This window comes from Panthera leo, chromosome D1 (assembly GCF_018350215.1).
Source record: "Panthera leo isolate Ple1 chromosome D1, P.leo_Ple1_pat1.1, whole genome shotgun sequence".
Classification (NCBI taxonomy): Eukaryota; Metazoa; Chordata; class Mammalia; order Carnivora; family Felidae; genus Panthera; species Panthera leo.
The window spans coordinates 38,174,458-38,199,937 of record NC_056688.1 but is presented as its reverse complement, the minus strand read 5'-3'; positions in this window follow the sequence as shown (position 1 = coordinate 38,199,937).

Below are 25,480 nucleotides of genomic sequence, written 5' to 3'. Positions count from 1 at the left end.
ACTATACCTGGGAGCCTCATCTCCAGCTGGGTCTGACTTGGATAATGAAATTGTGGAGCTGATGTTCTAATGTGATGAGACTCTTGGGAATCTTGGGGTAGGGTGTACGTATGTTGAATGTAGGAGGGATGGGAATCATTGGGGGCCAGACTTCAGACCATGTCAGACAGACTGAAGGGACAGAAACGTCCTGATTCGTACCTTCTGGAATTCATACCTTTGTGTAATTCCCTTGTCTCCTTGGTGGTGGGAGGGCCCTGTGACTTGCTTCTAACCAATGGAATGTGGCAAAGGTGATGGGATAAGTGTGATTACATGTATGTCATTAAATAAGAATATAGCACTCATCTTGCTAGAGTCTCCTCCTGATGTGGCTGCCGGCTTTGAAGAAGCAAGCTGCCATAAATCCTATAGTCACAAGGAAATAAATTCTGCCACAAGCTGAGGGAGGTTGGGAGGTTGGGAGCTTGGAAGTAAATCCTTCTCCAGTCGAGAGAACACTGTCCTGACCATCACTTTAATTGCAGACTTATGATACCCTAAGAAGAGAATCTAACAAGTGGTGCCTGGACTCCTGGTCCACAGTAACTACAGTAATAAACGTGTGCTATTTCAAGCCACTATGTTTTGTTATTGTTATTGTTTTAATGTTTATTTATTTTTGAGAGACAGAGAGATACAGAGTGCAAGCAGGGGAGGGGCAGAGAGAGAGGGAGACACAGAGTCTAAAGCAGGTTCCACACTTTGAGCTGGATGTGGGGCTTGAACTCACAGACTGTGAGATCTTGACTTGAGCTGAAGTCAGATGCTTAACCAACTGAGCCACTCAGGTGCCCCAAACTACTATGTGTTTGATAATTTGTTCTACAGCAAAAAGGGAGAAGACCCAAATAGATAAAATCATGAATGAAAATGGAATTATTACAACCAATTTCTCAGAAATACAAGCAATTATCAGGGAATACTATGAAAAATTATATGCCAACAAACTGGACAACCTAGAAGAAATGGACATATTCCTAAACACCCACTCACTTCCAAAACTCAAACAGGAAGAAATAGAAAATTTGAACAGACCCATCAATAGTGAAGAAGTTTAATCAGTTATCAAAAATCTCCCAACAAATAAGAGTCCAGGACCAGATGGATTCCCTGGCGAATAATACCAGACATTTAAAGCAGAGATAATACCTATCCTTCTCAAGCTGTTCCAAAAAAATAGAAAGGGAAGGAAAACTTCCAGACTCATTTTATGAAGCCAGCATTACTTTGATTCCTAAACCAGACAGAGACCCAGAAAAAAAAAAGAGAACTGCAGGCCAATATCCCTGATGAATATGGATACAAAAATCCTCAACAAGATACTAGCAAATCGAATTCAATAGCATCTAAAAAGAATTATTCACCATGATCAAGTGGGATTCATCCCTGGGCCGCAGGGCTCGTTCAACATTTGCAAATCAATCAATGTGATACATCACATTAATAAAAGAAAAGATAAGAACCATATAATCCTGTCAATAGATGCAGAAAAAGCATTTGACAAAATACAAACGCTTTCTTAATAAAAACCCTCAAGAAAGTCGGGATAGAAGGAACATACTTAAACATCATAAGAGCCACTTATTAAAAGCCCACAGCCAGTATCATCTTCAAGGGGGAAAAACTGAGAGCTTTCCCCCTGAGATCAGGAACACGACAGTGATGTCCACTCTCACCTCTGTTGTTTAACAGAGTGTTGGTAGTGCTAGCATCAACAATCAGACAACAAAAGGAAATCAAAGGCATCAAAATTGGCAAAGATGAAGTCAAGCCTTCACTTCTTGCAGATGACATGATATTATACATGGAAAACCTGATAGACTCCACCAAAAGTCTGCCAGAACTGATACATGAATTCAGCAAAGTCGCAGGATACAAAATCAATATACAGAAATAAGTTGCATTCTTATACACCAACACTGAAGCAACAGGAAGACAAATAAAGAAACTGATCCCATTCACAATTGCACCAAGAATCCTAAAATACCTAGGAATAAACCTAACCAGAGATGTAAAAGATCTGTATGCTGAAAATTATAGAAAGCTTATGAAGGAAATTGAAGAAGATATAAAGAAATGGAAAAACATTCCGTGCTCGTGGATTGGAAGAATAAATATTGTTAAAATGTCAATACTACCCAAAGCAATCTACACATTCAATGCAATCCCAGTCAAAATAGACCAGCATTCTTCTCGAAGCTAGAACAAGCAATCCTAAAATTTGTATGGAACCACAAAAGATCCCGAATAGCCAAAGTAATTTTGAAGAAGAAAACCAAAGCGGGAGGCATCACAATCCCAGACTGTAGCCTCTACTACAAAGCTGTCATCATCAAGACAGCATGGTATTGGCACAAAAACAGACACAGAGACCAATGGAATAGAATAGAGACTCCAGAATTGGACCCACAAACGTATGGCCAACTCATCTTTGACAAAGCAGGAAAGCACATGCAATGGAAGAAAGACAATCTCTTTAACAAATGGTGCTGGGAGAACTGGACAGCAACATGCAGAAGGATGAAACTGGACCACTTTCTTACACCATACACAAAAATAAACTCAAAATGGAGAAAGGACCTGAATGTGAGACAGGAAACCATCAAAACCTTAGAGGAGAAAACAGGAAAAAAACCTCTCTGACCTCAGCCACAGCAATTTCTTACGTGACACATCTCCAAAGGCAAGGGAATTAAAAGCAAAAATGAACTATTGGGACCTCATGGAGATAAAAAGCTTCTGCACTGCAAAGGAAACAATCAACAAAACTAAAAGGCAATTGATAGAATTGAAGAAGATATTTGCAAATGACATATCAGATAAAGGGCTAGTATCCAAAATCTAGAAAGAGCTCACCAAACTAACTCCACACCGGAAAAACAAATAATCCAGTGAAGAAATTGGCAGCAGATATGAATAGACACTTTTCTAAAGAAGACATCCAGATGGCCAACAGGCACATGAAAAGATGCTCAACGTCACTCCTCATCAGGGAAATACAAATCAAAACCACACTGAGATATCACCTCACGCCAGTCATAGTGGCTAAAATGAACAAATCAGGAGACTATAGGTGCTGGCGAGGATGTGGAGAAACGGGAACCCTCTTGCACTGTTGGTGGGAATGCAAACTGGTGCAGCCGCTCTGGAAAACAGTGTGGAGTTTCCTCAAGAAATTAGAACTAGATGTATGCTATGACCCAGCAATAGCACCGCTAGGAAATTTACCCAACGGATACAGGAGTGCTGATGCATAGGGGCACTTGTACCCCAACGTTTATAGCAGCACTTTCAACAATAGCCAAATTATGGAAAGAACCTAAATGTCCATCAACTGACGAATGGATAAAGAAATTGTGGTTTATATACACAATGGAATACTACGTGGCAATGAGAAAGAATGAAATATGGCCCTTTGTAGCAATGTGGATGGAACTGGAGAGTGTTATGTTAAGTGAAATAGGTCAGGCAGGGAAAGACAGATACCATATGTTTTCACTTATATGTGGATCCTGAGAAACTTAACAGAAGACCATGGGGGAGGGGAGGAAAAAAAGGTTAGAGATGGAGGGAGCCAAAACATAAGAGACTCTTAAAAACTGAGAACAAACTGAGGGTTGATGGGGGGGTGGGAGGGAGAGGAGGGTGGGTGATGGACATTGAGGAGGGCACCTGTTGGGATGATCACTGGGTGTTGTATGGAAACCAATGTGACAATAAATTTCATATTTAAAAAAAAAAGAAAGCAAAAACAGTAGCTCCTAGAAAAGAAGGAGACATAAAAAACACAGAAGTGACAAAGAGAAATAACAGAGCTTTATACTTCTACACTGGCAGTGTTTTATGTCTATTGTCAAGAGTTATACTAGCACCTCTCTCACCCCTTAAGGTTTTATAAAATCTTTATTGACATCCATCCATCTGTTCATTTATTCAATAAACAGTTTTTACATATCTGTCACTATAGTGGTTTCCTGTCAGGTACTTTCACATATATGCAAATGACTATGTGATAAAACATGTTAGCTATGTGTCCTGAGAGCAATATTTAGAATGTGTGTGCACATAACATCAGTCCTTTCTGGTCGCTTGCTCATGGAGCTTACTTATGGTCTGTTGGAGGACATAAGCAGTAAAATAGAATGAATAAAATAAAATAAAATGAAGCAATAAAATAATTGTATGATTATACATATGATAGAAGGTATAAAAGAAAGTACAGGGTTATCTGAGAGCATTTAATGGGGACATCTAAGCTAACGAGAGGGGTCTGGGAAAGTTTCCTGGAGGAAATAATACCTAGGCTGCGTCTTGATGTGTAAGTCAAAGTTAGCCACCAGCAGGTTTGCGGAAAGTGTGCTGTGGGGTGAAATTCTATCAGAGGGAATGGCACGTCAAGGAGTGTGAGGCAAGAAAGAACTTGGTGTTTTCTGAAGAACTGAGCAGAGGCCAGTGTGGCAGGAGCATGGTGAGTACAGGGTGGAATAGGGAGAGGAAGGGACAGAGGGTGGGGAGGTTGGCAGTGGTTAGCTTATACAAGACTTGGTGAAATCATCTGTGACTTTATTCTGCAAACTCTTAAGTGTGTCGTTAAAGGATGATTTTCTTTCTCTATTAGAGACAGAAATGTTAAAATGGGGAAAGGTCACAGAGTGAACACAAGGATCTGCACAGAGAGAGTGGCAAACTGAGGTCACTGCTGTGGTAAGTAGGACAGAACACCAACTCCTTAGGCAGGTGGCAAATAAGCTCAAGCCAGATGGGGAGAAGTGGCGATTATAAAACGCAGCTTCCTGGGAGTGTTGGAGAGGGAGGGAGAAAAGGGTGCACGGTTGAGCTTAGAGAGAGGCATCACTAGCTTCTCAGGCATCCAGCAGTGCAGGGAAGCTCTGCTTGAGGCATCTTTGGAGGTGTGTTTTTATGAGGAATAGAGTAGAATGTATAGTCATTTCACACACCTGGGGGTTGCACACCCAAGTGTAATCCAGCAGAGACTCTCCAAGCCTGGAGGCTAGAGTCTTGAGAGTCCTGGTTCCCCCAAACCAGCAGCGTGACCGTGGGCCATTCTTTTGACCAGTCTGGCTCCAGTTGCCTCATGGGTTAACAACAGGAGCTCAAAGTTACCAACATAAAAGATCACTCATATCTTCATGGGCTATTGCTGCTGGTGGCCATTGGTCTTGTGAAGACTGGCCTAGGAGTATATGAGGGTGGAAGGATATTTCAGGAAGGAAGACCAAGGCTGCAGTTATGAGAAAGAAATTTAGCCTGGCCTGATATAGGAAGAGCATGGAGTTGGCCCCCCAAAGGGCCTGGGGCTCTACACTGTGCTCCTATGACCACTGTCACTTGCATCATTAAAGATATTGTAAAGTCACATGCCCCAGAGACCCATAACCCACTGTTGGATTTTTCCTTTCATCTGCCCATCTGCTCAAGTCCTCAGATTGCATTATTGTTATTATCATGAATTTTTTCTTTACAGTGTAACTGTTCTAATTAGCTTCATTTCCTGTTTTCTCCCCTCAGGGACCAGAACATGACATCTGATGGCATCTGCATGCCCAAAGAGGGTGGGATACAGAAACAAACTCCATGAGCTAATAGCTTGGGGAGAGGGTGGCTTGCTCAGGATAGGGGTGAGGCTGGGGAGGGGAGGAAGAGAGCCCAGCAGACAAAGCCTGCTCTGGCTGCTGCTTCCACATCAGCACCCAGTAACCCAGCTGTGAATAATGCTGTTGGCCTGGAGAGACCACCCCCTCATTGAGTCTGGAGTATTTCCCTGGCCTTGTATCAGCCTTGTTATTTATCTGATTCTTCATTTCCTGAATTATTTGGCTGGAAGAACTTCTTCAGGGCTTGATGTGCCAATCTAATGATAACTCATAAGAGCAGGGACTGCCGAATACTCTTGATATTTGTACCTTTCAGATAAAATCAGGCCTGGAGAACATGGAGTCTAACTGACCTTGGTGACCTCAGTGCCAAACAGTTTGGGATATTTCATGTGAAAGTAGATTATTGCATTTTTAAGATTCAACTTTTTTTTTTTTTTTTTTAATTTCAGGGTAAGGTCTTCCAAAGTTCCAGGCCAAAGAGCAAGATATGGTGTTCAAATGTGCCTCTCATTAGCTGTATGTTCATGGCCAAGTTATATAACCCATCTAATCTCAGTTTCCTCCCTGGTAAAGTAGAACTAATAACAATACCTACCACATGGGAGTGAAATGGAGAATAGATAAGATAATGCATGTTTTGATGCCAAATGGCTGCATATCACCAGCAATTTAGATCCAGAAGAGCCAAAATCAGCATCATGAGGATGTGAGTGGCAGGAAGGAAAAGAAAGCATAAGGCAACATAACTGAACCACAATTATGAAGAAGCATAGTCTAGTGGGCCTAGAACACATGTGTTGTAGAGTCAGACATCCGACCAACTCCCAGTTCTATCATTTACTACACGGGCAGTACTTTTGTCTCTGAGCCTCAGTTTGCTCATTTGCAAAATGGGAATAAAAATAATATTTGCTGTATAGGGTTGTCTTAAGAATTAAATGAGATGACGCATGGTGGTAGAGACTTGCTAGATACACAACAAACCTATTTATTTTTATACCTGGGTCACCAGTAGACTGCATTTATTAGCCTCCTTGCATCTAAGTGAAGCTGTGTGAGTAAGTTCTGGTCAATGGAGTGTGAGTGGGTGGAAGCAATATATGCTACATAGTCTAATCCTTACCCCCAAAACCTCCCTGTGGTCTTATATACCCTCTCTTTCCTCGTCTGCTAGGTGGATGCAGAGGATCCAGGGAGTCCAGGAGTCCAGGGCTCAGGGAAGGCAGAACCACTATACGGAAGGAGCTTGGGTCCCTGAAGGACATCGTAGAGCAAGGTATTCCTCCCTCTGTTCCTGCCAATCTTTATTGGATTACGGCTGGAACTACTGAGATTTTTGAGTTGTTTGTTAAAATATTTAATCTATGAGAATGATTTATTCATTCCACTAAAGCACATAATAATTCTTCAATAAATGTTAGCTATTATTAGTAATTTCTCCCTGATGAGAACTGCTGACTGGGCAGTTCCAAGCCCCCATACTTAAATAATGCTTAATTCCCCAAGTGCATTTTTGTTTTCTCCTCTGGCTAAAAGATTGACTTTTAAATCTCTGGATTCCCCTCAGGAGAAATTAAATGATTCATTTATCCAGTCAGTAAGTAGCCAATGAGTACCTACTATTTATAAAGTTTGATTAGGTGCTGGGAAATGCAGAGCTGACAGTATCTCCATGGAGTCTTCAGTTTCATAAAGGGACACTGACACACAAGTAACCACATTATCATGCAGAACACATTGTCACCGCATCATCGCAAGTTGTGGACTATGATATTTCTTAAAAAATCAGTAATATTCTCAACCCAGGGTAGATCTATGGAAAAGATTTGCCACTTCCTTGGCAACCTTCTCCTTGACTTTTACATGCTCACAGAAACAGAAGAGAAGGGTGGGGGTGGGGGAGGGGAGGTAAGCCACAGCTGTTGTTTCCCTGAAAACCAAATGTGTCTTCATACGGTGCCACTCTGCAGAGTCTTACAGCCTTCCCAACTTCTCCCTTCCTTTCCCTCTGCCTTCCCATGATTGAGAACATATGCACCATGGGACTCCTGCTCCTTTTCCACTGTGCTCATATGTCCTGTTTCCAGGGCAAGATGAGAAGTTGTGAGAGTCTAGCACAGGTCCTGTTCCACTTTGCCACCTCCCCTTCCTGGAACTCGGGTTATGAATATACAGCATTCCCATCCATCCATTATAAACAACACTGATATATCAGGGAAATCATTTTTGCTGAGCCTGAACCCACACAAGCTATCATCAGCTTTTTCAATACAGCCTTCCAGGGAGCTCCACCAACCAATCATTGTTTGCCCAAGAGCTAGATGATCTCCATACATCTTTGGTAACAATAATAATAATCTTTCATTCCCTTAAACTTATTTTTCAAAACACTTTTAGATGGAAATAATACCATAAGCGTCTTGAGGGTAGGTTGGTGTATATTATTTTTGTAGCCTTCCCCCACTGTCCTCATTTCCCAAGAACAGCTCAGCAAATATTTGAGGACTGAGAAGGATCCCTTCTCCTCTTACTCCCTTTTCCTGCTTTTTAAAAATTGAAGTATAATTGACATACAATATTATATTAGTTTCCGGTGCACAATGTAGTGACTCAACATTTATAAACATTACAAAATGCTCACCATAATAAGGTCTAATTACCATCTGTCACCATACAAAGTTAATACAATATGATTGTTCGTATTCCCTATGCTGTACATTACTTCCCCATGATGTATTCATTTTATAACTTTACCTCTTGTTCCCCTTCACCCATTTCACCTACTCCCCCACCACAGCCCTCTCTCCTCTGGCAACCATCAGTCTGTTTTCTGTATCTATGAATATAGTTTTACTTTATTTGTTCCTTTGTTTTGTTTTTTAGGTTCCACATACAGGTGAAATCACAAGATGTTTGTCTTTGTCTGACTTTTTCCACTCAGCATAATACCTTTTATATTCATCCATGTTGCTGCAAATGACAAGATTTCAATGGTTCCATTATATATACCACATCTCCTTTATCCATTCATATGTCAATGAACACTTGAGTTGCTTCTCTATCTAGCTATTGTAAATAACACTGCAATGAACATAGGGGTACATGTGTCCCTTCTTCTGATCTTTGCTTTCATGTCCTTACCAATAGGTTCCTTCTCAATCACAGGTACCAGTCTCATCAGCACTGCCTGATTGACGTGGAATGACATGGCCTCGAAGCTACATTCCTCTGCTTCCAAATAGGCCACTTCACGGTCATTCAGCACTGATAAGTACTGAGTCTATTGGAGCAGGTCAAGAGGTCCTTCTTGGAAAGCCTGCTGGGAAAAACAACGAAACATCTTTGGACCTTTGCTGATGCCTGGTTGGCCCAAAGGATCCCAAATTCTGACCATAGATTTTTCCTTCTGAATATATCATTAGGCCTGGTGTGTGCCAGACCAGCTCAGAGGCAAGACTTTGTAACTGTGCCTTTTCATTCATTATTATTTTTAGGGCAGATCTGTTTCTCATTGATGGGGGCTGGCTGGGCCCCTCCCTGGCCTTGTCATGCTCAGGACAGCCCGCTTGGCAGCTCTCCAAGGACCACGCTCGCCCGGAGGTGCTGTCGCCTGCCTCTCCTGACTGGCGGGTCCAGGCCTGGGCTAAGGCTGCCTTTGTTCTTTCACAGTGGGTTACTTTTCCTTGGGCTTGGATGGCTCAGCAAAAGTTATTGGATGCTCTGCAGGGTGGGAGGCCTGAGCAGCAGAGTTTATGTTGGAAACTGTGTACTTTGTTCTGGGCTATCCTCATGGTGCCTGTATTTTTCTTTTTTGTCTGACAAGGTGAATAGTATGGCACTGGAGTGGGGGTGTGGAAGGGGTCATGCACAAGTCAATGCAGTCTGCCTTAAACCATGGAGGGCCCTTTCCCAGCAATGCAAATGCCGGTAAGGGCACAAGGGGAGAGGGAGCCAGTGAGGGTGTAGTGACACAACTGTTTAGACTCAAAGCCACCCCCACGCACAGGCAGGGAAAGGGAAAAAGAGAGACACAATAAAAGGAAAACAAAAAGTGGTAATAATAGATCAGGGAGGTAGGAAAGAGGGCAAAAAAATGGGAGGAAAACATTTCTTCAATAAATCCCTTCTAGATTACCTCAGCCTCATTTGAGTTCCTACAGAATCTATTATATACACCAAATAATTCACCTCACATTGTATTCAGGTGTGTGACTTAGATGCCACTATCTAGCCTTGCCTTTCCCTCAGACACAGTCCCATTCTTTGGTCTGAATTCCACTCCACAGCCAGTGAACATAAAAACCCCTGGCCATGTTGTCTGCATCTCCCAACCTCACTTCCTTACGATTCTCCTATCTTCACCCCTGAGACTGTGGCCTCCCCTATCCCACATCATCTACCTCAAAGCTGCTGATTTTGTTGGGGGGAAATAAAATCCACTTGTGCCAAGAATGTCACAGATGCAGAAAATTAATAAAGCACTGGGGAGTAATGACATTCTCCTAGTATGACTTCTGGTCGACCATCTTTCACTTAGCTCCCCTCTTTTTGCTTTGCCACCTTTCTCCTCCGTCTATGCTGCTACCTCTTCACATCTCCCTCGGTATGAGGCTGCCTTTTAATTCTCTCTCTTGCCCTCTGACACTCCTCTGCAGCTAGTTCTCTGGAAAAATAAATTCCCTTACCTTTGAATAGCACTTTACACTTTACAAGGTGTTTTCATAGACCTCATTAACAACAAAAACAAAAATCTTCACAATCATTTTGTGAATCTCAGATATTAATTCAGCAAATACCTGGGCCTTCAACCTATGTTGTGGTCCTCCATGTGCAATGTCCAGCTGCCTTTCAGGAAGAATGAGGAAAGGAACGTAGGGAGCTGGGTCTCTGAGGGTGGAGGAGAACATGCAGAGATAGGAAGGGAGAGGCCAGGGCTGTGACCTACACACATCGTTCAGGAAATGTTTGTCAGGCCTCAGGATTTGCCTGTTGACTTTTGTTTTCTTGTTCCTTAACTGCAATTTACGACCACAGTTACTCTTTATTTATCCATTCATTCCCTCATTCATTCACTCACTCTTTACCCAACATTTCTTGGTGTCTACAACATTCCAGGCAACGGTGCTTCTGTTTCCTTGGATTTCTGTGGAAAGACTCAGGCTTCTGCACAGCCACTGCGCTGCCTATGTTCCGGTCCTGGGAGCCAGAGGCAGCCTCCTGGAGAATTCTAGCAACAGGAAGTAAGTGGGCCCCTCCTCTGCAATAGCTCCACCTTCCTATTTTTCACCCATACCCTCAGGCACAGACTAAAACCACATGTTTTTCTATTAGTGTACTTCAGACTCCATTCCACAGAAATACTCCAAAGCCCTCCATCTTCCAGGACTTCTCAGATGGAAGCTGCTGTGGTGGTCACCCAGCTGATCTGCTCCCTCCTCCTTCACGTGTTTTCCACACATGGCTTCCAGAACCCCTTATCTCCTGGTTTTCCCTGGAACCTCATCGATTATTCCTTCTCAAGCCGCTCTGAACTTTTCCCCTCTTCATGTTTCAGGGATCCAGGGCTCACCCCTTTGTCTTTTCTTCCCCTCCTCACTCTCTTGGTGATTTCATCCAATCTCATGCCTTTACCAACACATGCCAACACCCTCCACGTTTACCTCTCTGTCCCAAATCCATGCTAGTGTATAATAGATCCATCCAGCTTAATAGTTCAACAGAAACTCATCTTTCATCACAAACATGCTCTGCCCATAACTTCCCCTGCTTTGGTTGATGGCAACTCTGCTTTTCCAGCCGCTCAGGCCAATGATCTTGGAGCCATCCTTGACACTTACCTTTCTCTAATGCACACTGAATCCATTGGCTGGACGTAAGTCTAACCCAGCATCTCCCACTTCCTACAACTGCACCACTGGTATCATTTCCTATCTCTCTTCTGGTTTGTTTAACTGGTCCCCCTCCTCTGCCTTTCCCCTTGCAGTCTCTTTTCAACACAGCTGCCAGTGGAATCACTTTAAAACATAAGTGGAATCACGTGACATCCCCTTACTGACAAACCTTAATGGCATAGTTCGATACTCAAGTTTGATAGTTTGATACTCAAGTGTCAAAGTCTTGACAATGGGGAAGCAAACTGATGGCATAAATGGCTGCAATTGTCCACTCCTCCCCATATCTGCTTTCTTTGCAAAGTAATGGCACAACTCTTCCCAGCAAAAGGTGGAGTCTCTTTCCCCACCCCTTTAACCTGGGCTGGCTCTGTGATTTGCTTTGGCCAAAGGCAGTGTAAAGGACAGTGTGCCACCTCTGAGCCTGGGCCTTTCTTGGAACCCTGCTGTGCCTGCGTAAACAAGCCCAGGCTAGCCAGCAGGATGGTGAGAGACAGGTGGTCTAGTCACCTCCTTGCCCCAGCTGGCAGCCAGTCAACAGTTAGACATGGGAATGAGGCCTTTCTAAAATAGCCAGCCTTAAACCAAGCCACCACCTGACATTCAAGGGGCATATCCAGCTGAGATAAGCCCAGCCTGGCCAAGAGCATCAGAGCCAGCTGAATCATAGACTGAGGAGCAGCAGAAGAAGCTTAATGATTTAAGCGACTAGATTTTGTGGTCGTTTTTTATGCAACATTTTTGTGGCAGTAAAAAAGTGATACAGATGACCTACAAGGTCCTCCATGATCCACAACTTCCCTTATTTCTCTGACTTTACCTTCTACTACTTTCTGGAAGCCTCATTCCCTGTGTTCCACCCCTAGCAAACTCCTTGCTTTTCCTTGACTACACCAAGTATGCTCCAGCCTCAGGGCCTTTGTACTTGCTATGTTCTCTGCCTGGAATATTTTTTTTTATATACTCCTGCTGCTACTTCCATCATTTCTTTACATGCTTAAATGACCCTTCAGCAAGGATGATATTCAAGATATTTTTTAAACATCAGGGCTTGGGGACTGACAAATCAGAACAGTCTAGGATCAGAAGAGAGCAGGGGGAAGATCTCTTATCTGGACCACTGTGCATTTATTTTTCACCCCATCCCAACTGGTTAACAAATGGGCTGGGCCGAATAAGAGGTTTTCTCTGGCCTGATATTGTGGAATATGAAATGAACAAAAAAGGACCCTATAACACTGAGACTTTCTTAGCCTCAGTCTTCAGGAACACCCGGGACAGAGTTCAGATGCTGCAGAATGACTCCCCTGTAATAACAGAAAGAGCTCACACTTGGGAACTGTGCTTCCTACTGACCCTGTGGCTCTGGGAAGATCAGCAATGAGACACAACTGCACCCTGCACCAGGCAGTGCTCAGAGACTCTGGTGACCAGTCTCAGGCATAACAACAGCAACCAGTCCTAGCCACTGGTGTCTGTCTTACCCAACATCATGACCAGTACTAGCTAATATTATACCCTTATTGCACTATTCATCCAGGTTTGTTTGTGACAGTGATGGTTACACCTGTTGTGCCAACACTCAGTCTGTCCCTTCACTCTCAAAAGTGTCCTGATAAATTGTAGAGGGTGACAAATTATACGGTCATCTCACACCCAGTGAGCTCTTCCTGTGTGGCGGGCATTGTTCTCAGCATTTCACAGGTTTTTTCCTCTAACATTTACATCTTGTAACCCACAGGAAAAGTATTATCACCAATCACCCTAGAACCTGAAAGGCTGAAGGACTGGCCTGCTGTTCTGGAGCCAACAGGTTTAGACCTTGGCAGTGACTGGATAAATAAGCCTCATCTTTGGGGCTCTTAGGAACGTAACACAGACCAAGCACCTCCTCCCACCTCCTGAAACACACTTCCATGGGAGAGCAGGCCTGCCAGGGAAGAGTCTTTCCCATGGCAGACAATTGCCTCTTTCTCAAGCAATCAGTAACGTGACAATTCCCAGGGTGAAGGTGCTCGCTTCTGCTCTTGTGTGACCATTTCTCGCATCCAGCAGAACAACGCTCACACCCTGGCCTTATTTCATGAGAGCTGATGTTTCTCAGCTCAGGATTTGAAACTCTTGGAAGGACATGGAGCCTTCTAGGGCCAGGGCGAAAGACAGCTAGCAGAAGCCCTGTTGCAGAGTATGGATGGAGCGGCTCCAGTCCATTCCAAACCTGGTGCCTTCTCAGTGGACTCAGCATGTCAAGTCAGGGCTGAGGAAGAGATAGGCGAACCAGAATGCACCAACCGCAGTTCTGCAACTCAAAGCAGAGTCAAATTAACTCGTGGAGTTGGATGATTTCCAGTTTGCTTATAAATGTCACAGAAGGGCTGTGGCAACACCATGGCTGTATTCCCTCTTTTTTTTCACTTTTCTTTGGAGTCCTTTAAAAAGAAGCTTTCAGCTAAGTGTATCAGTGAGAATGTTAACAATAGCTTACCATTGAATAGCTCTTTATAATATATAAAATGTCTTTCACATCTGTTATCTCAGTGGGCCTGGCACCAGCCTTATGAGGTAGACAATTCTGTTACTAATAACTTTGTTTTGAAAGCAAGCCCACTAGGGTTTAATGAAGTTAAGTGATTTGCTCAAATTCACCTGTGTTATGATAATAGCAAGTATCATTTACAGGGTGCTGAAGTGCTATACCTACATCATCCCACTAAAATGCACACAGCCCACTCTGTACCCCGGGGAACAGAGGCTACGGGAGGTGGAGGGGAAGTGCCTGACTAGAGTCCAGTAATCCAGCTGGGAAGAGGTGGACCTGGGACAGGAACCCAGCCCCACTCAGAGCCCAATCGGACTTGCAATCCTGTGTTTTTCCCAACATGTCAGGGAAGATTCATGTTTCCAAAGTTTGATTTCAAATGGGAGGAGCTATCTTACTAGGAGACTGAGACTTTCAGTTGGCCAAGAGAGGTGGGTTCGAAGGAATCCCAGAGTGAGATTAGAAGAGGGTCTGAGAGGTGTTCCACACTCTACTAATCTCTTTACAAACATAACCTCATATGTATACTTGTCTGCCCTGTGAAATTGGAATTATTTCCATTTTACAGGTGAGGAAACTAACATTTTGACCATGAACACAAAGCTAGTTAGTGACAAATTCAAGATGTCATCTCAGGTATGCCTGATTTTAACAGGCACAATTTCCATAGAGTAGAATGCATAGATTTTAAGTCTACACTTCTATGTGTTCTGACAAATGAATATAATCAGTGCTGTAAACTAGATACATAATATAACATATATATAATTGGTTCTGTGTCTCTGGACAACCAAGACTAATGCAAATCTACAGATCAGTTTGTAAAGAACTGATATCTTAATGTTGAATCTTCTAATTCATGCATATATACCGCTGCTTAAGTTCTCTCAAATTGCTCTCAGCAATATTTTACAATTTTCAGGTCTTGAATACCTTTTTTTTAAGATGTATATTCCAAAACATTAGATTTTTTTTTGACATTACTGTAACAGTATTTTTTTTTAATTTCATTTTGTAGTTCTTTGCTGCAGTACAGGAATATATTTTGCTTTTTTTTTTTTAATCTTGATCTTTCAGCCTGTGACCACAGAAGATTTTTAACCAGTGCAATAAAAGGACCAAAGGGTATTTTAGGAAGAATCATCAGAAGACTTGTTCACCGCCATGTTGGTTGGATGCATCCCGATGAGAGTACGCGAGCCTTAGTCTGAGCCAGGACTACAGACCGTTATTCTGACCTCGGACAGCTGCCTCTGCGTTTGTGCTCCTGGTCAACTGTGTTTGCTTTTGGGCCAGAGAATGTGGAGAGATGGTTGCAAACCCATTCATCACCCCAGCTGGCCAAACGGCTCAAAGCACACCCCCTAGGAATGGAGGCACAGCGGCGTCCTCTGGGTCTATGAAGACTGAATGAGTGCTACTATAAATGACACGCTATGCCAACACTCCCTTGCACCCAAGTTGATGCGGGCTGAGGAGGGGAATTTTAACTATATACTTTTTCAGACTCAAGTGAATTGTGAGGATGTTCATTTACATACAAGTTTCTTATCAGCTGTTCCTTTTCCCCATTCCAGCTTTCTGGCACTGGCTCTGAAATGTCACAAGGATCCTCACAATCCTGTATCATTTTCTACTTCTATTTTTATAAATCAATAGGCTGAACTTGGGAGAACTTTCAAACACCCCATTGCTTCTCTTTTGTCTGAACGCTCCAAAATTTTAAGCTTATTATTTTACTAAAGCAGGGAGGTTGATAGAAAGCTTTTAATATCCTTAGAAAATAACAGGAGGAAAAAAAAACCCCTCACTTTAAACATCCAGTTCTTTTCTTTCTTTTTGGTAACTCACTGCCTTATCTTGATAAGTATGTTTCACATCCTTCTTCAATATTATTCAAAATTTCAAAATACATTATACATCACAAATAACAATAAACCAGACAATGTTAGAGCATATCTATTTTCTAACTCTGAATACGTGCAAAGGTTCTGACATGCCTCTTCTCTACCAGTTGAAACATATTTATTTTAAAAGTTCGTTTTCAAGGTATCTTTACTAGTTTTAAACTGCAAAGGAATGCAAGATGTGGGTAAGATTTACGGGACCCTGGAGACAAGAGACACTGCACGTGGTTCTATAAAGCATAGATTTTTTATCTTGACTTATTTGTAAGTCACCATATATAGTTTTGACAGTTTGTACATTTATAGAACTTTTCAAAGTTTCCATCTAGAGTATGAACTTATTACATATAGAGTCTGATGTAAGGAAAGGTAGGAAAACTTTGCTTTTAGTGTTCTTAGAAGGGCTCTAAGGACATTGTAATCCCACTGCATCACCTCATAGGTGAATACGGCAACACCAGAGAAGCTGGGTAACCCATGAAAGTCACAGAGCTAGCTAGGGACTTAGCTTGGTTGAAGACCATGTCTCTTGATTCTTGAGAGTATTATTTCTGTTACTTTACATATTTTTTTTAAGTTTATTTATTTTGAGAGAGAGAAAAAGCAGGGGAGGGACAGAGAGAGAAGGAGAGAGAATCCTAAGCAGGCTCTAGGCTGTCAGCATGGAGCCTGTCATGGGGCTCAAACCCACAAATCGTGAGCTCCTGACCTGAGCCAAAAATAGTCGGACATTTAACCGACTGAGCCACCCAGGCACCCCACTTTACATAGTTTTAATCCTTCTCTTCCACTTTTATTTTCCCAATAGGACCCTGGTACCTTCATCTTGTCCCATCATAGTACCCTACTAACCCTACATCCTTTATCAGCCCCTGTGGTTTTCAAATCAAAGCACCCCACAGATTTCCTCTGCGTCCCTATTCCCCAGGGGTCCTACAAGCGCTCATTGTTAAATTTAAACAGCCAGTGTGGGACTGAGTATTAATGAGTGTTCATGGTTCAGTTTTGTTTCTTGTCTAAAGTAGCTTGAATGCCTTATCTCATATGGATGGCTAATAACAATATTTCTAAGCGTTAAATTTATTGACATCTCACTATACTGTGCTTAAGGGTTTTAGATATATTATGTCATGGATATTGTGTGCATTATGTCATTATCTCATTGAGAAATGAATTATAAGAGACAAGCCCAGTGAGTGATATATTTAGAGACAGGTGGGGTTGCCCTGCCCCCTTTTAGTGATATCATCCAGGCAGTAGCCTGACGCCCTGGGCATAGGGCCAGAAGATGAGAGGAGCCTGCCTTCTTTTCCAACCTCTTCGGCCCTCTGCCTAGTGAGTCCTCTGTGTATGCCACTGAATGCCCAAGCAATGGACATTGCTGCCTGTTAAGGTATTTCCAGAGCTGCTCTTCTAGATAAGATTCTCAGAGCTGGGGCAGCTGATATGCCCTGGGTCATCCAGGGCTCTGAAACTCATTGTTTGCCAATGAGCAACAGCCAGAATACAAAATACCACATGTGACTTAAATGGAGAAGTGCCTAGAAAAAAGGCCCTTGATGTAAAGTTAATCATAGTTTTCTACACATCAGCGAATTGCCTTTGGTACCCATTCTCCTGCTTTGACAGAACAAAAACAAAACAATAACTGTCTAATAGCAACTCTCAAAAAAATTCAACTCTCATGGGCCTTCTATACTGCCCTTACTGTAATTCTAGCTTGAAATGATAATTTCAGGGTTTATTAATACCTCCAGTGAAATATCCAACCAATATGGGAATGCCCCCACCTGCACAGCACTTTATGGTTTCAAAAACAGCACACATCAGCAACTTCAACTTTCAATGTTAGATTTTTAGGGACTCATCTCTCAGGTGCAGGTCTCAAAAGTTGGGGTGCCAAATGCAAGGTTCAAACACTTTGCTCCTCAGGGAAAAGGTCAGGGTTGTGAATTCCCTCCTGATTGTGGGTCACTGTGCTAGGAGTGGGGTTTATGACAAGATTATGTGTCGGTCCCTTACCTACTTCATTGTGGGTTTTTTCTTGTTTGCCCTACATGTAAGAGTTGTTCAGCCACTTTTTGTTTTTGTTTTGTTTTGTTTTGTTTGTTTTGTTTTTCCCAGAGGAAGTTATTCCATATGTAGCTGTTGGTTCTATGTGTCCATATGGGAGGAGGTGAGTTCAGGATCCTGCTATACTGCCATCTTGGATTGGTCTCATAGCTACTCTGAGAAGAAGGATTTATAAATTAGTAAAGGTAGATGCTTGCATCAACTCCAAATACAATGTTCTTTTCTTACCACTTTCGTGTGTGTGTGTGTGTGTGTGTGTGTGTGTGTGTGTGTATGTGTGTGTGTGTGTTTGTGGTTCAGTGGAGTGAGACTATAAAGAAAGATTCATGGGGCACCTGGGTAGCTCAGTTGGTTATGTGTTCGACTCTTGATTTCGGCTCAGGTCACGATCTCAGTTCGTGGGATCGAGTACTGCGTCAGGCTTTGTGCTGACAGTGTGGAGCCTGCTTGGGATTATCTCTCTCCCTCACTTTCTGCCCTTCCCCTCCTTGCGTGCTCTCTTTCAAAGATAAATAATAAACTTGAAAGAAAGAAAGAAAGAAAGAAAGAAAGAAAGAAAGAAAGAAAGAAAGAAAGATTCATTAATAAAGTCATTTAACAGATACACAATGGACCTGATCATCTGAACCAGCAAAGCCTAAATTATCACTGGGGCTTGAAGGTGCTGATTATCATCTCACTTTTATGTCAATGGTGAGTTAAGCTCATCCCTCAGACTAGAAAACAAACTGAGTGGGAAGGTACACATGGATGAGGAATGTTTTAAAAGGCATTTAAAATGTTTAATGTTTAAAAGGGCATTTAACTTTTGGGTGTTTTTACTAAGAAGACAAGGTTTTAGCTAGATCAGCTCCTATATGTGGGATAGATAATACTGGAAGATATCCAGAAATCCTGAAGGACAGGATCCCTGGAGAAGTGCCTGGATATTTACATGAATTGATCTACATTAGATCATGGTTACTTACCTTATAGTCTTACCTGTTATCTTAATATAATACTTGAGATATTAGAAAGTTCTTTGTTTCATTTGCTGGACTCCTTAGGTTTTGTGTTTTTAAGAAGAGGTAACTTTTATGCTATTCACACATTTTCATTAATTTTCTTTAGTTTTATCTGGAACCCAAGAGCAGACATGATAAAAGGAGATTTTTTCCCCCTAAGTTTGTTCAATATCTTCTTGGGGCTCAGATATAATGAAATACTGTCTTAGAAACTCTGCTCAAAACTGGCTGGCTTTTGTTTAAATAAAGGGCTTATTTCCTTAAGCCCCCCTCCCCTACTCCAAATGACAGCTAGAGAATTTAAAGTGGAGAATTTCTAGTCCAGGACAAGCAACTAGGTGGTACAAATCCCTCAACTGCCTCCTTCCTTGCTCAGGGCAGACATCACCAAATGGCATGTTTTCCCATTGAGCCTGGATGTGTAAAATATTTCATATTTTACAGATGAAGAAACAGAAACTTAAAAGTTAAATAACTTTCCTAAATCTGACTCTGAAGCCATTATTCTCCAGGGAACCACTACTGATCGATCAGAGATGACAACTAATATGAAATTTGTATGCCACCCATGATCTAGTTCAACTTCATCATTTTTCATGAAAAGCAGTAAGTCTAGAGAGTTTGAATAATGTAGGAGAAAGTGCTTTGCAGATTTTTAAAGAACGCCAAAGGTGTTACTTGTTTTTATTAATTATCAAGGATATAAACCCAGTTAGGTTACAGCCATTCTGAAACTTGAGTGAACATCAGAATCACCTGTGTGATTGCCGGGTTCCACCGTAGAGTGTCTGATTCAACAGTTTTTGTTTTTTTAATTTTTTAATGTTTATTATTTTATTTTTGAGAAAGAGAGACAGAGAGACAGAGCATGAGCAGGGAAGGGGCAGAGAGAGAGGGAGATACAGAATCTGAAGTAGGCTCCAGGCTCTGAGCTATCAGCACAGAGCTGGATGCAGGGCTCCAGCTCACAAATGGTGAGATCATGACCTGAGCTGAAGTCCGAAGCTTAACTGACTGAGCCACCCAGGTGCCCCTGATTCAGCAGTTTTAAGGACCGGTCCAATAATTTGCATTTCTAACAAAGTCACCTGTAATGCTAATGTCGTTGGTTCTCAAACCACACTTAGAACCACTGGCTTGCAGTATACCTGAACTCAAATTTCTTACTCAGAAATTTCGTTTTATTTGCTCTTACATTGTCTCTAAGTTTCAAAAATATTTTACAAAATATAGTTTTTCTCTATAATCTTAAGCGAATAAACTTTAAGGCAGGAAAGAGAATCAAACTGGTTTTTGTAGATGTTTTTGTGCTGCTGTCAAGCCTCCCTTCTTGAAATGAAATGTTCATGTTGATAAATGTAAATATGTAATCATCGGACTAGAGCCAGCATGGATTTTAACAGTAATGGGAAGAAAAATCGAACCTAGGTATATGAGAAAAGAATTAGAGCCAGGATAAGGATGGGATAGGTCATAGGAAGTTAGGAAATGGGAGCCATTTGCAAAGGGGTCCATTAGACAAACTTTGATGTTAGAGAAGAGGGCAGAGAGATTTGGGCACCAAAGACTCAGATAACAACTCAGGTGTCCATGAATGAATCCCCCATAGACCATTGCATGAAAAAAAATAAAATAAAATGAACTTGGGCTCAAATATTTGCAGGACCACCATGTGAAATGGGAATGAGGCTTTTCTAAAGAGACTTCAGAGAGCAGAAGTAGCATCAGTGGACCAAGCTTTGGGGAGACAAAGAGCTTATCAACAACCATCGAATCTGGAGATGGACTGGGCTGCCTCCAGCACAGACTTCCCTAACACTGGAATTGTCTAAGCAGAGTCAGGCGACCAATGGGAAAGGAATGCAAGCACCAAATGTGGAGGCGAGCCTTGGAAACTGGGAGATTGGATGAGTCTGAATGTTTCTGGGCCCAGGGGAACTCAAGGATGCTCTAAGGTAAAGTAAAAATAAAAACAAGATGGCAGACAGGAGAGAGTGACTTCACTGATGTCTGGAAAGAGGCTAGGTTTTGGACTCATAGCACTAGGTCAACTTCCAGCCCACCCAGTATACCCTTGCTGCTCTATATCCTTCGGAGACATAGCCCCATTATCTATGAAACGGATGCAGAAACAGCTGCCCAACAGTGCCCTCATGAGCAGTAAATGGTGTGCCACACAGAAATGGTCCATACTGTCCCTGACCATAGGAGTTTAATAAATCCTCCTTACCCTCTCTTCTCTCCCCTTTGGTAAGGTAGGAAAAAGTTGACCCAGGGAATGGCTGAACTTAGGAAATCCAAAACAATAGGGTCTCCAAGATCTGTCTCTCAGAAGTACTTTCACTTTTCACTTTTGTGAGATGATGTTGAACTTTGCACCTTTCTCTATGCTTTGTCTACTTCCTTCTCTGGACCTGAGATCCCAGAGATCTTCACTCACAATTTGACTAGCAGTTTTTTTAACACAATGGCCTGAATTTAAATCAGTAAGAATTAGTGAGTAATGATGAGTCATTCAGAAAAAAAGAGAGGATTAATGGTTCAAGATTCTGCCTCCAGTAGGATCCCTCTTCCCCTAAAGGCGAGAATGGCCAAAGTGATGAGCATTGATGGCAGCAGAGAACCTTTCAGAACTGGTCAAGGCAGACAGAAATCAAAGTGAAAGCTGAGACAAATAGGATATTTAGGTTGCAAGGTTATATATACTGGATGGATCTGGGTTTGGGAAGGAGAGTGTTTTATTCAGCTTTTACCTAAGGGTCAAGACATAACTGAACTTGTATGAGAAGCTTTGTTAATATAAGTACTCTCTCAAATATTGTGTTTAGATATCATCACATGTTATCAGGCTAGAAAAGAGGGAATTACAAAAAAAATGTTTTCAAAAACGGCATTGGATCTGATAAGGTAGAGAATTATTTATCTGAACAAACAGTGTCTGAAGTTTCACTGACTACTTTCAGTAATGCTGGGGAGGAGGAGGGGACTAATCAAACTGAGGAGAAGGGCATCTGTTCCTCAATGGGGAGAGACAACCTCTTTCTTCCACTGCTCTAAACAGATGGAGCTTGCAGCTGTCTTGTGACTATGACAGGACAAAGCTACATACACACCAAGGGTTCCTAAGCAGTAGGGTCACAATCCTGAGACACATCTGGAGCCCGCCCTGCATATGGACTTTGGAATTTCTTAATGGTTTAAGTCAGTTTTAATTGTGTTCCTTGGACTTAAAGCCAAATGTACTGTAACTATAAGGGGTAAGATGGGAAATTACTGGTTCTCATTATCATCTCTAAGCCAAATGATGTTTTACACTTGATCTTAGCCAAAAGGCCGAGAAGCGATCCAAATGATGTTTTAAAAACACCATGCATTTGTATTATTTTAATGTTTTCAATAAAATTTGAAGGGATTTTTTTTTAAACATTGAGGACCACTGATGTAGATTTCAATTTTTCTTTTTTGCTTCATAAAAACTGCCAGGAATTTTGGGTTTGGGAATTTCAAAGGCTATAAAATCAATCAGTTGATTTAATCTATTTAGTTAAAAAATCAGTTAATTCTGTAAAGTTTTAGAGATGTTCAATTTTTAGCTATGAAGGGTAGGCAATAGCTTCATTATTTTACTTTCTAACCAGTTAAGCGGCCTTATGCAGATAGGATATTGTAACATCAGACTTTAGTAACTGGTAATATTGTACCAAAATGTGATTAATACATTGTTCAGCCAGAACTCAATGAAGCAATTTTCAATGTTCTATAAATAGCAAGATTCTGCAAAAATGAGGGTCATATTCCTGGCAAATGTGTCACAGTTAATGTCTATCAACTGACTAATGTTCATTAGCATTCAACCCATTAATAGATTGTCTTTCTGTGGGCATTTCTGTTCTTAATTTATAGTTCTTTGTGGTGTAGTAGAAATAGCATGTTCTTTGAGGCTAAACCTGGACTGAAATCCCAACTTGGATATTTACTAATGTGGCAACTTTGGTCAAGCTACTTGATGCCACTAAGTTTTAATTTCTTTGTCTAATAATCAGGAATAGGAAAACTATATCATTAGATTGTTATGTAGATAGAATTTATATGTAAAGAAACTAACAATGTGCCTTTGCATACATATTAAGTAATCAATATGTGTTATTTGCTTTTCTTTCTTTTTCCTCAATTTTCCTCTTCTGGGGTTTTCAGAACGTCAATATTTAGAATGGAAGAGTGGACCTAAGTATGATCTGAGTGAAAAGATATTCAGAAACTTCTATGAATGGTAAGGTGGTGAGACTGGCCATCAGAGACCTATTTAGACGGCTCTGAGGAGCCTCCTGGGAAAGAAGGCAAGCTTTCTGCCACTGGCATCAGACACAGCTGAGCATGTCTGGGGTATTTGTGGGACTGGACAGCTGCGGTCCAGAGCTGAGGCACATCTAGGTGGGGCTGAGGGCTGGAGGCTCCCCTTCCCCACAACTGAGCTCAGGCAGCGTAGTAACTGCTCATCACAGTTTTGTTTTGTACTGTTTTCCCAGTAACTGTCTGAATTCTGGAACAAAGAGCCTGTGAAAAAGCAAAAACAGTTTTTCACTAAATTCTGTAATTCACTGGACATTCAGGGTCACCTTATACAAAGGGCAGCACAAGGAGATTGAAGTCATTCTCTGTCCTCCAAATCACCTCTTCCCTGGGGATTGGACATGTCTGCACCATAATTGCCCAGAGAGTTGGTAGTGGGGTTCATGGAGCTATGGGGGCCCGATAGATGTGGAGGATCAGCGGTGGCTGACCTACTGGGGTGCTGCCTGGAAAAGTAGAAGTGACCATGATGCACAGAGCAGAGGGAGCAGAAATGAAGGCTCATGCGTTCAGCTGTGTATGCAAGACACAGGCCCTCAAACTACAGCTTCATGTAGACTTCAAATCACTTTATCTCTTTTTGAGGCACGAAGATATTCACAGAATAATATTTAAGCAAGCATTAAAAACATGATTCTAAAAAATTATCTCTGGGAGGATATATTCTATACCAATGCAGTACACCTCTGAAGTTCATTTGTTTTTTGATTGTATGTACTCTTTTCACATCTGATAATTCTGAAAAGCAGGATGTTAAGCATTCACATCCCCTAACTGAAAGAAAAAGTGAATGGACAATTGTTAGTTTGGAGTCGAGGTGTCAGTTCAGGTAGATAATGTGGACAAGGACTCTGAGTCACATCTTGGCCACATAACCATGCTTAGACACAGGGGTAATAATCTCAATTCCATTTATTGAACACTTGCTCTATGCCAAGCTCTGAGTCCCACATTGGAATATAATATGTCATTTGTACATTTCCTTGCGCATCACATCAGTAGCCCTCTAGGGAGGGTATGATTATCCCCTTGTTGCAGATGGGGCTCTGAGGACTTAAGTGACTTAAGTCACTTGGCTGTGGAAAGCATGAATTGAGGTTTATATCCAGATATTTCCAGTATAAACATGTGCTCAAACCGCTATTCAGTGTTTCTCACCTGTCTCACTATCATGTTTGATTCTAGTTAAAATGTTGATAACTGAGCCCACGTCAGGGTCTTTAGAACGGCTACATTGGGAGTAAAGCATCCCAGGTCCCACTCCAAATCCACAGAGTCAGAATCTGCATTTAACAGTATCCCCAGCTGATCTGTATACATGTTAAGGTCTGGCAAGTACAGCCCAACATTACACTCACTTTCTCTGCAGATACCTTTCAAATGTATCCATTTAATGTAAAAATAGCAGTTAGTCCTTTGTCTAAGAGTGACTCACAGCTTTTTCTTTTTTTATTGTAACTCCAGTGTAGTTAACATACAGTGTTACATTAGCTTCAGGTGTCCAATATAGTGATTCGACACTTCCATACATCCTCCCGTGCTCATCACAACAAATGTGCTCCGTAATCCCCATCACCTATTTCACCCACCCGTCAGCCCCCTCCCCTCTGGTGACCATCAGTTTGTTGCCAATAGTTAAGAGTCTGTTTCTTGGTTTGTCTCTCTTTCGCATGCACTTTTTTTGTTTTTGTTTTTCCCTTTGTTCTTTTCTTTTGTTTCTTAAATTCCACATATGAGAGAGATGATATGGTATTTGTGTTTCTGTGACTGGCTTATTTCGCTTAGCATTATATTATCCACATCCATCCGTGTTGTTGCAAATGGCAATATTTCATTCTTTTTTATGGCTGAATAATATTCCACTGTGTGTGTGTGCACACACACACATTGCATCTTTATCCATTCATCTACTGATGGACACTTGGGCTGCTTCCATAGTTTATGTTGTAAATAATAAGGCAATAAACATAGGGGCACATATGTCCCTTTGTATCAGTGTGTTTGTATTTTGTGGGTAAATGTCCAGTAGTGTAATTAGTGGATCATATGGTAGTTC